Here is a 17,804-nt window from a genome sequence, read left to right on the forward strand (position 1 = left end):
ATTGGTACTTGTGTACCTTGGATGGCCATTGAAACAAAGTTTTCTAAACTTTGTATCATTTGTAGCTTAGATGAGCATCTCTATGCACAACTAAACAAGTGAGCTTTGTGGCTCTTATTTGTGATGAGTAAGATTAAGTTATCTCTTGTACTTAACACTCGTATCATTCTTTTTTATGGGAATGACTAGAAAATCCAAAGAGAAATGCATAAATAACCATCTTACCACTGTTGCCCGCCAATCATAATATGACACCTGTATGCTTCGGTATAGCAAAAGTGCAGTGTCAATGACATTTGTGTGCTTCGGCATAGCAAAATTGGAATGTCAAATGCTTACCATCATTGGGTATTTCTTTTCTCTCTCTTATATACCCATGCATGATTTGCTTAAATAAAATATGCAAAGAAAATGAAAAGTAAAAAGATCAAAATGCTTTAAATATGGTTGCAAGCGTGTATTCTAGGAGATGTGAGAGGTATAGGATGTACCTCAAAGGTGATAGTCCCCATCTAATAGTTATGATTGTGTGTGAGTTAAAGTGATTTTCTCATATCTCAAATCGTCATAACATGTATACACTTATGCAATCTTGCGATGTTTTTCACACACAACACACAACATTCTTTGCTACTTTTGATACATGTGCAGGTACAATGTGATTTGGCCATCACAAGGTTTTACATGTGTTAATGTATGCTCACTAAACTGTCTTAACTTGTTTTTAAAATATAAAATTGGTTAAACTTGTTTAGTGTGTGTGTGTGTGTGTGTGTGTGTTTTTGGGATCATTATGCTTAAAATTTTTGTTGAGAGATGATTTTGAGAGCTTAAAATGTTACTTGGATATTTGGTTGAGTTGCATGCTTGATTGCATTCATATTTGTGTTTTTCCCTTCTTGAAAAACAATTTTTAAGCAATCTCGACACCTCCTCGATACCTAGCTATCTGTCGAGCTCTTAAAGTCTTTTCTTATCGCAATCTCGATAGATCCTCGACAGCTGGTGGATTGAACGAGAAATTTCCTAGATCCTCGATAGCTTCTCGACACCTGGTGGATCGATTGAGCCTCATCTCCTATGTCTAACGTTTTTGTACCTCGACACTTGCTCAACACTTGTATCTGTCGATGGAAAAATCCCCGACACCTGGCTTGACACCTTGCTCGACACCTCTATCTGTCGAGAATTATTGAAGCGCTATATATTGGGTTGTCACAATTCAGTTCTCATTTTCTTGATCTCTCTCGATCTATCTGCTCCTATTCTCCTCCCAAACACTTTCTTCTCCCTCTAAACCTTCAGCCCACGTGACTTTTGGCCTTTCCTTGCTTCAAATCACTTGGTCTGTGTTCTTTTTCTCTCATTCTTCATGCATTTCATGTTTAGACCTAGGATTTAGGGTTTTTGAAATTCTTTTGAGGTTTTTCAAAATTGATGAGTTATTGTTAAAATTTTGGGATGGGTTTATGATTAAATAAGTTTAAAATCCCATGCATTGCATCACATTAGCATAATAACAGTATTATCATGCATTTTAAATGTGTGCAATTGATTGTGTGCTGGTAGGATTGGATTAGGCTGAGCCCATGATGCAATTTCTTTTGCATATCACATGTTCATGCATTCCCCATGCATACGTACTCTCTTTTCAATATACTTGTTATATTTGAATTGCTTTGGGACTTTTCTGATTGTCTTTCTTTCTCTCCCTCTCTTTCTGTTTACGTTAGTCATGTCTATGACACCTAAGCGTAAGTCAGCTCCGTCCCAGAACCCTTTGCGTTCTAGGGCATCGTCTTCTTTTGATCCTACTCCTTCTCATATTCGGTTCCGTGATGAGGATGCCTAAAAGGACTTCTCAGAGAACTTTTCTCGACGAGATGTTCATTTGGGACGCCGAGTCATTTTGGCGGACTTCGTCGATACTGACCTTCCCACTATCATTCACAGTTGGGGATGGGAGTCACTGTGTGACATCCCGGTCACTTGTCTGACCGTGCTGATCCAGGAGTTTTACTCCAACATGCATGGTTTTGATTTTTTTGTACCTCTCTTTTCTACTCGTGTTCGAGGTATGCGCATTGTAGTCACACCACAGCTTATTGTAGATGTGTTTCATGTTCCAAGGGTAGAGCATCCTGACTACCCCGATTGTAAGCGTCTGTGGACTGTGTCTAAAGACGAGATGATTTCCGCTTTCTGTGAGCATCCCATAGATTGGGGTGATCGTCAGTTCATACCATGTCGGCCTTTTGCTAAAGGTCCTAGATTCATGAACATGGTGATGACTTTTGTTTTGCACCCACTATCTCACTATAACTCTATCATAGAGCCTCGTACTCAATTTTTTTTTTTTTTTTTTGTCTTTATTAGAGCACCTCACTATAGATTTTCCTTCACATTTCATTCTTTCTATCTTAGATGTGTATAGGGATACGGCTACCTGTGATAAGCTCATTTTCCCTTCGGCTGTCACGCGGATTCTATGCCATTTTTCTATTCCTTTTCCCTCTTCCAACCATTTTCTTGTCATGTGTGCCATAGACTACGCTACAGTTAAACGTAGCGAGGCGCAGTTTCGGTCTTGATAGTCGGATTCAGCAACTCCTTCCTCCCGTTCTGCTCCGTCTTGTTCTGCTCCATCCACATCCACTCCCTCTTCTTCTTTGGGCGATGTGACTCTAGGAGACATCATGGCGCATGGATGCTCACCTTGATACACTCTTTACGGAGTTGTATTAGGTGAACGTTCGTGTCGGTCGTATTGCACGGCGACAGGCGACCATGGGTGGTTTTGCTCTTGAGGCTTCTCTTCCACCACCTCCTCCAGTGCCTTCTGAGTCTGAGGATGATGATGATGATGATGATGGTGATGACGATGATGCTTCGGATGATGATGATGGAGCTCTACCGATGAGATGTCTACTTAACACTCTTACCCTTTGTCACTCGTGACAAAAAGGGTGGAGTAGTTTTGGATATGAGAGTAGTCATTCTTAAGAGGAGAGTTAGTATAGGAAATTTTGTTAGGGGAAGTGTTGATATCTGGGGGATGTAGTGAGGTTTACTTGTATCTTTTTCTTTTCTCTACTTTAGATACATGAGTTCTTGTACATGGGTCTTGTGACCATTTTTGACATACATTGTATTTATCTTCTTTATATATGTTGATGCATGTTTCTTTCACCTACCCTTACATGTGTTGTTTCTTTTCTCTCTTTATGCACATGCTTCTTATTATGCAATCTATTATTTTTGTTTCACACAAAGATGCCTTGATGAGTTTTGTTTAAGAGTGTTTCAGAAACACAGGTTGTCAAAGTCTACTTGCCATAAACTCTCTTCTTGTAAAATTTTCAAGAGTTTGTATTAGGATAGATTTTATTGTATTCAACAAGTGAATATGAGTTAAGTGAGTTATGACTTCTCTCATATGTTCATTTGTTTGTTGTAGTTTTGTCACGGATTGCCAAAGGGGGAGATTGCTAGGACATATGTGATTCACTTGTTAGGAACATATGTCACTATTTTATGTAATTGGCTTATCCTTTGACAAAACGCACTTTACTTGTATTTGGGTAGATCTAGGATGTGTTTAATACTTCAAGAAACTGTGTTTCAAGATCAAATGTTGAAGACGTGCAAGTTTGTCCAAGATTCAAGTTGAAGAAATGATGTTCATTAAAGCTTAACAGCTAGCTCGACAGCTAGCTATCCATCGAGCTTAAGAAGCTGTTCCAGCCCCGAGGCTCGATAGCTACTCGACAGCACCTCGACAGACAGCTATCTATCGAGCTTTATGAAAAACATAATTCCAGTTCTGTTTTGATTCTAATCCGTGATTATGTGTTTGGGCCTTCTTTTCTTCTAACCCTAGACATATAAAATGATTATTTTAAGAGCCGTCAAAGTGTACATAAGTTACACAAGTGTTGAGCAAAGTTTGTTCAAGCAATTTGTAATCGGAGACAAAGTTTTGCCATAGTTCATCATTCTTGTCAAGAAGTTTCTGTGTATGTACACCGTAAGGTTTTGTGACAAAGCATCTTCTTGATCTTCATCGTTGGGATGAACTGAAGAACTTTGCAGCCAACAACCTTCTTTAATTGGTGATTGAAGTCGCGTACTGGGATCCGCGCATTTGGTTAGTCACGTACTTGGGAGCCATGCATCAAAAGGAAAATTGTCACTATAGAATAAGTCCAATTGGGTATTGGGGTAAGGGTTCAACTGTAGGTTGGTATAAGGTACTAGAATTCCTTTACTTGTAACCACTTGTTTTGATAATAGTAGAATTTCGAGAGTGGTGACCTGAAAATCACCCAGTGGGGTTTTTGCCGTTAGGTTTTCCCCATTCATAAACAAATCATCGTGTTATTTATTTTCCGCTGCATAATTAGTTTATTGGTGATTTGTTTGTGCTACCACGCGCTTTGCATGTTAATTTGATTAATTAATAAACTTGGCTAATTAATCAATTAATTTATCACATAGGAGTCAATTTGTTTTTGCCCTATCAACCCACTGTAGCATAGGAACTTGGAAACTCTTTTTTAGGAACTTGATAACTGTGTGATGTGAGGTGTACGACACGGTCGCTATAACCTCAAGATGGGATGTAAGCATACGGCACGACCGCTATCACCCACTATAGATCTGGAACTCGGAACTTCTTTGGGAACTTGATAATTGTGATGGCGCGAGGCATACGACATGGTCACTATTACCTCAAGATGGGATGTGAGCATACGACACGACCCCTATCACCCATTATAGATTAGGAACTCGAAAATTCTTTGGGAACTTGATAACTGTGATGGCGCGAGGCGTATGACACGGTCTCTATTACCTCAAGATGGGATGCGAGCATACGGCATGGCCACTATCACCCACTCTAGATGCGAACTAGGAACTTTTTTTTTTTTTTTTGGGAACTTGATAACTGTGAGGGTGTGAGGCGTACGACATGGTCGCTATTGCCTCAAGAAGGGATGCGAGCATATGGCACAGCCGCTATCACCCACCGTAGAATGCAAGCATATGGCACAGTCGCTATCACCCACTGGAAAATGCAAGCATACAGCACGACCGCTATCACCCACTGTAGAATGTGAGCATACGGCACAACCGCTATCACCCACTGGGTAATGCGAGCATACGGCACGGCCACTATCGCCCATTGTAGTCATGTATAAAAATTTGCCTTCTTTGTGAGAACATGTACTTGACATAGACCTGCATGATATTTTTAGGAAAAATGTTAGATCATCTACATTGCCATTTATTTATGGGCTTACCACTGATGTCTGAATTTCTTGCTGTTTCATAGATCATGTCCTAGAGAGCTGACCCTAAGGGAGATCGGGGGAAGGCCCCCATGTATGCTATGTCCCAGGGGGACACATTTTCTGATGATGAGACTGTTGACTCCTTTAGGGATGATGATTCCCAGTAGGGTTAGTTTTCTGTTGTAGCATGATGTAGCTCCCGCATAGGCATGTATGTATTCTTCATGTATCTTGCAGACATTGCCCGATGGTGGGCCAATTATGTATGTATATTATGTATCACCTCTTGATAGGTCTGGACATATGCATATTATATTGCCCCACAGTAGGCCTTGATGTATGAAATTATCTCTTTGTAGATTCATGGTGTATGTATGAAACAATGCCTCTTGTTAGGACTAACATGTATGATTCTGGAAACTGTCTTTGAGAGGGCTGATGTATGACTTTAGGAAAAGTGCCTTTAAGAGGGCTGCTGATATATGTGGAAAAAAATACCTCTGATTAGGACTTACATGCACAGTTCTAGGAAAACGCCTCTAAGAGGGCTGCTGATGTATATGAAAAATAATGCCTTTGGTTAGGACTTATATGTATAACTCTAGAAACCACCTTTGAGAGGGCATATATATGACTTTAGGAGAAGTGCCTTTGAGAGGGCTACCGATATATGTGAAAAACAATGCCTCTAATTAGGACTTACATGCATAGCTCTAGGAAATTGCCTTTGAGAGTGCTACTGCTGGTGTGGGAGAAACAATGCCTCTGGTAGGACTTACATGTATGATTCTGGATGTTGCCTTTCAAAGGGCTGCTGCTGTATGTGTTAGGGACATATTTTTTATGTAATTGGCATATCCTTTGACAAAACGCATTTTACTTATATTTGGGTAAATCTAAGTAGGTTCAAGATGATCATTACAAGTGGTTAAATTGAAGACATGAAGATTACTCAAGAACTGCTCAAGAAAAGTGCAATCTGCAGGTCTCGATACCTCCTTGATAGAAGCTCGATCTATTGAGATTCATTAAAGCTCGATAGATGTCTCGATCGATTGAGCTTACGGGTTTTCAGATTATAGCTAGCAACGTTTTTACTCTAAAAGGCTATTTGTTTATGGGTTTGTATAATCCCTATTGGACTAGGAAAGCCCCAGGTTTGTGTAAACCTATTTGGAATAGGAGAGCCCATTAAGCTCCTATTTAAAATGAGGTGGAAAAAGAAAAACCTAACCCTAGAGAGCTTCATAAGGTTTTCTTTTTAAAACCCTAGTCTCCTCCTACAGAAGAAAGAGTTCTTGCTGCGTTTCTTGTATGCCTTTGGGTTCTGTAACCAAGAAAAATCTCTTGCACCAACATTGAAGATCTTATTAGTGTTTCTATGTTAAGCTGCTGCAAATCAACTACAAAAATCAAGGGGTTGTTGTGGTGTTAGTCACGTACTTGGATTCGTGCAAAGGAGTAAGCCACGTACTAGGATCCGCACATCAAATTGGTTAGTCACGTACTTGGGAGTCGTGCATCAAAAGGAGAAATTGTCACTACAGAACAAGTCCAATTAGGTATTGAGGTAAGAGTTCAACTGTAGGTTGGTATAAGGTATTGAGATTCCTTTACTTGTAACCGCTTGTTGTGATAATAGTGGAATTTCGGGAGTGGTGACCTGAAAATCACTCGGTGGGGTTTTTGCTGTGTAGATTTTCCCCATTCGTAAACAAATCACCGTGTCAAATTTATTTTCCGCTGCATACTTTAGTTATTGGTGATTTGTTTGTGCTACCACGCGTTTGCATGTTAATTTGATTAATAATATACTTGGTTAATTAATCAATTAATTAATCACAAGAGGTCAATTCGTTTTTGGCCTATCAGTATGCATGAAACAATGCCTCTAGGTAGGACTTACATGTATAATTTTAGGTGTCTCCTTTCAAAGGGCTGCTACTATATGTATGAAACAAAGCCTCTAGGTAGGACTTACATGTACAATTCTGGATGTCGCCTTTAAAAGGGTTGCTGCTGTATGCACGAAATAATGCCTTTAGGTAGGGCTTACATGTATGATTCTAGATGTTGCCTTTAAAAGGGCTGCTGATGTATGCAAGAAACAATGCCTCTAGGTATGACTCACATGTACAATTTTGGATGCCAGCTTTAAAAGGGCTACTAATGTGTGCAAGAAACATTGCCTCTGGGTAGGATTTACACGTAAAATTTTGGAAATTTCCTTTCAAAGGGCTGCTGCTGTATGTGTGATGTTGGTAGCACTTGCAAGGTACTGTATCCTCACGGGTTTACCAATTCAATCTGATAGTGATCAATCACTGAGGGAGATGGAAAAGGGAGAGACCGCATAAAATAAAGCTGCTCTAGTGAAGGTTTTGTGCAGTCCTTGAGATGACCAAAAAAGTTCCTGGCGGGATGGACCTGTTCTTGCATACTGATTAGCACAAAGTGAAAGGAACCGCACAAAATAAAATGCCCCAGTGTAGGATTTTGCCAAGTTCTAGATCAGAGAACTGAATTGACATGGGTTTGAGCTTGTTCTGGATGATTATACCACAATGGGTTCCTTGATTTGTTAAATTTTGGATTCGAATTTTGGGGAAGGTCCTTTCTTGGAAATACTGACACTCTTGGTCATAGCTAGACAAGAATTGCCTTAATGCTGAGTTCTGTGTGGTTTTGATGAATTGTGCATGCTGGGCACCTATTCAGGCTCTCACAAGGAGAGATATCTCCTTCTCTTAATGGATATCTTGAATCACACTGGATAAAGGGAATACCATCTATGGTTTGAAAATGTCAGAAATAAAACTGCCCCAGTATCAGGATTGAGACTGGGGCCAACCCTTGGGCATTAAGGGTTAGGTCTGAAGCAATGACTCAAGCATCCTCTGTTGGGATGAGTTCAAGAGGCTTGAAAATTTTTTAGGGGAGTAATGCTCAAATGGTATTTAAAACCTGGGGTTAAGCATTTGAAACTTCTGGATTTAGGTCTTTTTAAAGGTGCTTGATAATGATGAAGGGAGGCTTGCATAAGTTGTTGCAATCTTAAAACCTCATTTTTCTAGAAATTCCTTGGGAAGAAATGAATAACCCTCAAGGATTTGTTTTTGGACTTGAAAAGTTTGGAGGATTTGAAATCTTTGAGGGTCATTATCTTTCCTTCTGTTTCAATTGGTTTTGAAAATCCAGTTCAAAAATTTTGGAAATTCATTCATGATCATGAAAATCTGTTCAAATGCATGTACCACAAGAAGGGCTCGCTAAGGCCATGTTTCCTATGTGGCTTAAGAGTGTATGTGCTCGACGACTATCATTTACCCCGAATAAGGAAAATACTCGCAAGGAAGGATTTCTTGAGCAAAGTGCTTGTGCTTATCAAATGCATGGGTGTCCATTTTTAAGCTATGTAGGGAAAACATGAATGATGTGTTTGGCTTTTTAAACTCATCGGGTGGGTTGGGAGAGGACCCTACCCTTTTTGAGGCATGACGCCTTGGCATAAGCGGATGATTCCATCATCAATGATTGACCAAATGTTCAATGTACCATGACCAACTGATCATCAGTGATCAGTGAGGTCTTTCATTAGGTTGTAACATGGCCTTGGGGTTAATTGGGTGCTTGAAATGAAGGATATCAGGCTTAAAATTTTCACATGTGGTGATTATTTGGCATAAGCTCCATAGGCTAAGTAGTCGCTCTCAATCCGGAAGGACTATCTCAGGACCGTAATGTAAGGATATGGGTTTCCTAGGCTTACGGGGGGATATTTTGGCTATGAAACTCTTTGAAGGGTTTCCTAAAGTCAAGGATTACACTTCATCGAGAATCTTTTTGGTTGCCTCTCATGCTTGGCTATATCCTCAATTTGAGTCCATTTCTTGAATTTTTCTCATTCCATTTTTGGGGCTTTCATTTTGACTTTCTTTGGCCCGTGTTTCTTGATTGTTTCGAGCTGAATTTTCCTTTTGCCCTTTCTTTGCATAGGGCTTCCTTAGACTTGATTGGCCCATGACTTTTGTCATTTGTTTTGCACTCTTTTGTCATTTTTTTTTTTTTTTTCAATTAGAGACTCCTTTGATGAACTCAAATATTGGAAGTTACCTAGCATGAGGTCCTTGTAACCATCTAACTCGCCCCAACATGGGGGGTAATCCTTGGTTGGGTTAAATAAGAAAAGAATTCAGCAGGTTCAACTGGGCTAACAATGGATATTTCTCTACAAGCAGGACAGTAGTGAAATGAATGCCTTTCTCCGTCATCTTGAACACTTACTTCTTAGCCTTAGGAGCTTATGTGCCAAATTATAAATTCGGGTGATTTTTGAAAAACATTTTCTTTTATGCTCAAAAGGGCTATCAAGTGATATAACTATTTGGATAGCTGAAACAAATGCCTCCATCATTTCAAATCCAATCAGTTGGTCAATGAAACTTGAACATATGGTTATTCACTAATTTAGGGTCCGCATTGATCTTAGGTAGGACCTCCCCAGGGGGGTTGATTGTCAAGAATTGAATGTGCACTTTGCAAAAGTGGTGAATGTTTCAGGAATGTGGAGTTATTGAGATGGGATATCATGAGGTGAGTGTTTGGGGGTCACATGCCCTTTGTTCCTGGTAAGGGACAACCACTTCACTTAAACAACTCTTTTCCCACAAAAGGGGCTTTGGCGTTGACTTGCCGTTCCTAAAAGATGCATGCACTTTAAAACACAGATTTTCATGATTTGATGTTTGATATGAACATTTATGCTTTGATCTTATTTTGAAAAATCTTCTTTTTTTTTTCTTTTTTTCTTTTTTTTGAAAAATGTGCACAAGATTGCAACAAACCTAAGCCAATCGAAATGAGAGAAGGTTTTGTTGAGACAGTGTTCGGGGTGTAGTGACGAGGCCAAATCTGGGTTCCAGTGTTGTGGATGGGTGGCATTCCCAATATCCCAAAAGCTTTCGCAAAGATCCACTTAGGGGATGGAGGTCTCCCCCTTGTAAAGAAGCCTTAGGTGATTGATTCCACGCTTGGCATACTTCTTGGGATGAAGATTTTCTGATCTATGGTGAAGATTCTTGTGAGGCACAAGTAACAAACTTCGTTTTCCATGTCAATTGTTGAACTGGCCTGTCAAGGCAAACATGCCACATTTGGGATCTAAGAAAGGCAACATGAGAATGACAAGAAGGGATGTTAATGCAATTCCCTAAAATTTTATGGGGAACTGTCGCCCAGATGTTGAGCAGGTGAATGGCTCTATCACAAATGCTAAGATGTTTGGTCGTCACTATTCATTGAAGAATGCAATATGAATGACATCTATTTGGCTTGATAGCATGTCCCTGAAAAGGAAATTGATTGAAGGGAGTTAATGACATGTCTAAGCTATGAAAAACCCATTAAAATTGGAAGCATTTTGGCTCTCATTTAACCAAATTTAATCCCATTACTCCTCCTCTATGGTTCATATGTGGGAACTCATTACGAGCAAGTTCTGAAATTGTATTGCTGAAGTAGCCGGAGTTGATTTCTCATGGATTTGATATTTGTCAAGTGAATCACCATGACTGAGGTGGTCCCTATATTGTCTGAATGTTCTTGAGAAGGAAATGGTCCAAGTTAAATGAATGCTTTGCTCATGGAAAGATTCGATAAAACTGGAGATAGTTCATGATTCTCCCCGAATGTAGGCATGGTTCGCCATTTTTTATTGTCAACACAAAAGTTAGGCTTCCAAGGAATGCTTTGAGCAAGCTAAAAGATCTTCTAATGGCCTTGCAATGAAATTGCGACTGTGGTGCTCGCTAAAGTTCAAGATGTTGTTGAGACTATTGAAAAGAAGTCCATTCGAAGGGGACAGACTGTACGAAATAATTTGCCCGAGTGTGGCGTTTTCCATGGTCTCTCGGTCATTTTCACAACTTGGTGAGATTTTCAACTGAAGGGTGTGAGGATTCACATATTAAGATACCCAAAGACATCCTAGAATACTTGGAGAAAGAGAGGATTTTTTAGGAATACCAGAAGGTGAGAGAAATTTTTTTCTGAGGAAGACTTAAAGGAATATTTGTTTAAGGGAAACCCAAAGGAAACACTCAGATTACCCGAAGCCAAAGAAGATTTTTTTGAGGAAGACTCAAAGGAAAAGCCTAATGAGGCAGGCCGATGCTAACGAAACTTGAGCTGTTTGATCTTGCTTGAGAGATGTTGGGTTCTTTTCACCCTTTTGAGGTCCCATAAGACCACTAAAAATTTGCCATAGTATCATAATGAGAATAGCTAAATCCATGTGTCTCCCACCAAGATCGGAATCTTGAAGCTGTCGTTCGTTCATTATTTTGTGCTTGGAATTAAATTTGGATCACGTCCTCAAGATTTTGGTAACACTCACATAGAGATGTTGGGACTTCTCATATTTTACCCTATTGATTCAACCATGGAAACAAAGAGGGGAGGGTAGGAACCGTCCAAGAAAAACAAACCCTAGCAGAACAAAATATTATACTAATAAAAAGGATCATCATCGCGCATGGCGTTCAGGTAGTTTGCTTAGGGCTTAGGAAGAGTCTCAAAGCTTAATTACAAACTGAATATAAATTATCTCATGCTCAAACATAATGTCATAAAGGAAACAGGAAATGCAAGAATAACAAAAGCATAAAGATAGTGAGATGATGTTTGGTTTTGGGGACTTTTTCCACATCATATGGCCAAACTTAGCACTGCCTTAAGCCAGGTGTGCTCTTGTGAAACATGGCTTGGCTATCCAATGGCTGAGGTGTATAAGCTCAAGATTTTGAGGAGCAATTATAGATCTTGATTTCCTTGTAAGGATCGTCTGAATATCTAGTTCTCTGGTCGTGTGGACATATGCACTTCGGGCTCTAACCAACCACCTTTGATAAGACCTTGAACCTTCTACTTGAGTAGCTTGCACATGTTAGTAGAGTGGCCAACCATCGCCCAATGATAGTCGCAATGATTTTCAAAATTGTAAGTCTCTGATGAAAGTCTTGCTTGGATCTCAGATACAATCAATACTACCAACTTCGCCTTTAACAGTATTGGCAATAACATGGATAACGGGATTGATAAAAGGTCCAAGGCAGTTGTGCTACTTAATTGGGAAATGTCGCTCCCTGGATTGCCTTTGTTTAGTAATCGAGAAGGATACGGTACCCCATGAGGATATGGAGCTGTAGGGAGGCCTGTAATGAATAAGCCCCTTTGACCTCTGCTCTTGATCAACACATTAACCTGACCCTCACAGCTTGTTGGAGATGAATCGGTGATTGTGGAATTTTCAAATTGAATGATGTTATTGTCAATCAGGCCTTGGATTGTCTCCCTAAGGGACTTGTACTCTTCTAGGCTATGTCCTGGGCTACCAAAGTGGTGCTCACTTGTCTTGAATGGGCCAGCCTCAACCGGAGGGGAATCAATTATACGGCTCGACAAAATTGGGGCCACTAGGTATTCTTTCAACAATATGTGATATAATTGCAAAATAGGCATAGGAAGGGGAGGAAACTTTTCCAGTGCCTCTTGGACTTTTCAGGCTGGTTCCATTTGCCTCGCAGGAGTGACATCACTTTGCTTGGATTGGCTTTGCCTTGGTTGGCCTATTCCTTGAGAAGTTCGGATTATGGGAGCCATGTGACTCTTTTGCCCTCGAGATCCCTCAGGTCTCTTTTCAACATATAATCTTTCATTGGCATGTCCTATAGGTGCTAAGGCATCCATAACATTGACTCCACAGGCCAGGTTACTCGTTGAGGTGTCAATACGAAGGTCAATCAACTGATGCACAAGGTGAAGAAGTCTATCTTGCTAATTTTCCAAATGCTCAATCCTTGCATTCAACCCGGAAAGTGTAAGCTGCTCGTTAGAGGCCATACAACACTTAACTTCTTCTAATTTTCCCCACCTAATAATTCCTCGATCAATTAGGCTTTGGACCTCCTTGTTGAACTCATCAAAATCTCCTAATGATTGTCCTTATGCTCCTAAATGGTATTTACAAGTCTCACTCGTACTTCTTTGCTCTTTCAATTCCTTTGGGCGTATGTATCCTAGATCCACTAGAGCCACAAAAAGGTTATCCAGGTATCCAAGTAGATCTTCTGGATCAGGATGGTCATCTTCCTCTCTTATCATTGCATTCACTTCCTCATCCTGAGCATCAAAGGTAGTGGTAGTGGCAACTTTAGACTGCATAGCGCCCTCAAATATTAAGGCACCGTTATCAATCAGGCTTTGGATCTTATGCCTTAATAGGCGACATTCTTCTGTCGAATGCCCTAGAGCATCATAGTGAAACTTACAAGTCTTTAAAGGGTCGAAACCTTCCGGAAGATTGGTGACTGGCTTAGGGACGACTAGAGCAATTAAGCCCTCATTTAACAAAAAGGAGTTCAACTCGGTAACCGACACGGGGAAGTGGTGGGACTTCTTTGGCTTCTTCCCTAGATTCCCCATGAGATGTGAATTTCCTTTGGCTTTTCAAACAGGTAATGACTTTGCCAATTGTACCCCCTATCTTCAGCCACCATATGGACATCTCCTTCTTCAACCTTGGCGTCACTTCCCATAAGCTGTTGTTCCATGCGCATCAATTCTGACATTTGTTCTTTCATTTGGGTGAACTCGGCAGGACTCACTTTGAGAGTCGAAGGCCCACTAGTAGACATCTCTCTTGCACGAGACCTAGTGGTAATGGGATCACGATGTGGTGGTAGCTTAGACTGTTCCCTTTTAGCAATTTTTTTGATACTAAGAAAGAATGGGAGGTGAAAGAAACGGGGTGCGTTTGACAATGTGGAAACACAACACCAAAAAAATTTGGCTTTCCACCCTTGGAAAGGTATTTATCATGGCGAGTTTCTACTATGATGCAAAATTAATGCACAAGATTGGCAAGTAATCGAAACTTTCATGATATGCTTAACAATGCGGGAAGGACCCTTTCTTTGATTACATGCCTGTACAAAATTTGTTTTTACAATGCTAGGTTCATCGGCTCCAATAATGGGCCTTTTACAATACAAGAAATGCGACTATGAGGAAAAGCTCGGCTTCTGATAATGTTGACTTCTCGAGGAAGCTTTTGGACACTTGGATCTCTTGGTAACTTGGACCTTTGGGAATCTCTTGGGGGAGCTCTTGGATTCTTGACCTCTAGGACCTTTTGGCAATTTTGACATCTTAGCAATTCGGATCTCTTGGCAATTTGGGTAGCATGAATCTCTTGGGACTTTGGATCTCTTTAAGGACCTTGGTCTCCTAGCAATCTTTTGTGGATCCTCCTTGAGAGAATTCTTTGGACTCATGGTATCTTTTGAGATTCTTAACAGCTTTTTGGCAGCATTTCCTCCTGAATGGAGTTTTGGTTACTTGCTACAAATTTTATCTTTGCACAATTAGGTGACGGAACCAATTAGTGTATGCATGAGTGCCCTTGTAGGGTTGTAAACCCTTAGGGATAGGGTATGATATAGCATGTACAAGTGATAGGCCACAAACTGAATGACCCCTTGTGATAGAAATTAATTAATTAATTAGCCAAGTTATTAATTAATCAATTTATCATGCAAACTCGTGGTAGCACAAACAAATCACCAATAAACTAAATATGCAGCGGAAAATAAATAACACGGATGATTTGTTTACGAATGGGGAAAACCTAACAACAAAAACCCCATCAGGTGATTTTCAGGTCACCACTCCTGAAACTCCACTATTATCACAACAAGCGATTACAAGTAAAGGAATCCAAGTACCCTACCAACCTACAGTTGAACCCTTACCCCAATACACAATTGGACTTGTTCTGTAGTGACAATTCCCCTTTTAGATGCACGACTCCCAGTACGTGACTAACTAATTGTGCGGATCCCAGTACGCGACTTCAATCACCAACTTAGAAGGTTATTGGTTGCAAAGTTCTTCAGTTCATCCACACGATGAAGATCAAGAAGATGCTTGGTCACAAAACCCTATGGTGCACATACACAACAACTTCTTCAAGAGAAAGAGATGAATTAGGGCAAGAACTTCGTCTCCGATCACAATTTGCTTGAACAGAGTTTGCTCAAAGCTTGTGCAACTTGTGACCACTTTGACAGCCCTTAAACTGATCCTTTTATATGTCTAGGGTTAGGAGAAAAGAAAGCCCAAAGACACATTCACGGATCCCAAGAAAATCATATTGAAATTTTGAAAATCTTAAACCTCAACAAATAGCAGGTGTCAAGCAGCTGTCGAGCACACCGAATGTAGAATAGCTTCCTTAAGCTCGATAGATGCAACTGTCGAGCTTTAATGAATTTGCACTCTGAACTTGTTTTCTTGAATAGACTTGAAGACTTCAATACTTGATCTTGAAACAAGGTTTCTTGAAGTATTTAAAGACATCCTAAATCTACCCAAATACAAGTAAAGTGCGTTTTGTCAAAGGATAAGTCAATTACATAAAATCATGACATATGTTCTTAACATGTGAAACACATATGTCCTAACAACAAGCAACGGAGTTGCTTTTCCCAGGGGTTTAATCACAAATATTGTGCAAACAGGATAAAAAGAACTTAGAGTAGAGCATAATTTCTTTGGCACAAGCAAAAAGGGCGCACCTGTTACAAGACACTTTCCCTTGATCTCTAGCCCTATAAGGGTATCCTTTCCTAGGCTTGGATGTTCACTCTTTAGGTTTCACCTAGTCCTGATGGGCTCTGGGCTTGATCTATTCCTCACGAGTTTGACATAACTAGGCCAACTGTATGCAAAGGCTTAATTGGTAGGTGGTTCCTGTCCTAGGGTACTCAATCGCCATACCCCTCCCTTCATGGAAGTTATGGGGTAGGAAGAATCGAGGAGACCTTTTCAGCAACTCCTGTCCACCCATGGACCTAGAATTGCCTATAATATCAGCCCCGAATCTAACTATGGGTAACACTATCGATGTTTTGGTCCAGACATCTATAGATAGGGTGATCAAATCCCCAAAAGAGATGAGACTATGCTAGTAGTGCGAAGCCCAAGTTCGGCTCAAAAGGGGTGTATGTGTCATGCAATCCTTAATGAAGGGGAAAGACTTTTTCAAAGTGCAACATATATATATATATATATATATATATATATATATGGAAAGTAGATAAAGGTGTAGCGGAAATTAAATTTTGCTACCCTATGTTTGCATGTAAAGGAAAACTGTAAAGCTCTATGCAAAAATACCTCAAAGCCTCCCTTTTGGAACAGGATTATTTTGGAAAAAGGATTTTTGCTCTTTTGAAAATAGTCTACTAGGATATAGTAGAAGCCCTATTTGAAAGGAAAGCCCCAGAGATCAATGCCAATCTCTATGTTTTTGAAAGCCAATGTCCAAAGATTATGGTTTTATCAAAAGCTCTAAAGGATAAACTCTCACTGATCCCTAGTGGAGTCGCTAGTCTGTCAACGCCTGGTCTCGATCGAGAACGGCAATGGAAAAACTGTCGCCGCTATCATGGGCCTTCGTTAAACCACCCGTCGTGGCGACAGATCACGCTCGTGCGAGGCCCCATTGGAGGGACCCTCTCAGTATATATGGTGGTGTGCGCACATGCATGCTTTGCGTGAAGCTTCAGGTGCTCTCTCTCTCTTGGTGGAGGAAGGTAGGTCTACCTTTGGCATTATGGCAGGAATTTGGGCCAAATTTTAAGTGATTAAAAAAGGTAAGTGGAGTCGCCACCAATTATTGGATTTTTATAAGGTGTGATTGGTCACCTGTTTCTAGTTGATTTTATTACCAATCCTAGGCTAAGAAAAATGTTATTTTTCCTAATCTAATGTGGATGGAAAAAAATCTTGATTCTTAGGTTCAGAAGTTTGGTTATGTGTGAGGAAGTTGTTAGGCACCCCACAACGCCGGTCCAAGGACAGTCCTTTGTTTTGATAAAACCTTAATTTTCAGAAATTGGTAGTAAAAACATGATTTTGGCATTGGCTTTCGAGGCTTTGCATGCGTGGGGGCTTTGAGGTTTGGCTTTTGAGTGGGTGTGGTCCCAATCTATGCTTTCTTAAGGCATTTGAGCAAAGTACCAAATTTCCACAATGAAAATCAGGCAACATGTCACCTTACCTTCACGGTGGAGATTAGGCATCGCTTGCCTTAGGTGACATGAATTGTGACAATCACACCAGAAAGGGGTAAGCAGGTATATATATACATACATCATGCACAATGCAAGCACACAGAGCAAGAAAGTAAATGCCTACATCCCTAGAGCATGGCCCAAAATATAAGTGCAAGAAAATAAACAAAGGTCTTTATAGTCTAGAGATGAGGACGAATGGTACACGCATGATATACCTAATACAAACCATCTATAGGAAAAAAGGAGAAGGAAAGGGTTTAAAAGAGTGCATAACCAAATGGCAGAGGCTAAACTCCTAAACCTATTGCCACCGCTCAGCTCATATCGACATGCTTGCGCCTGCGCCCTTTTTGCTTGTGCTTGGTAGACCGTGCCC

The sequence above is a fragment of the Quercus lobata genome, chromosome 8 (assembly GCF_001633185.2).
Source record: "Quercus lobata isolate SW786 chromosome 8, ValleyOak3.0 Primary Assembly, whole genome shotgun sequence".
NCBI lineage: Eukaryota > Viridiplantae > Streptophyta > Magnoliopsida > Fagales > Fagaceae > Quercus > Quercus lobata.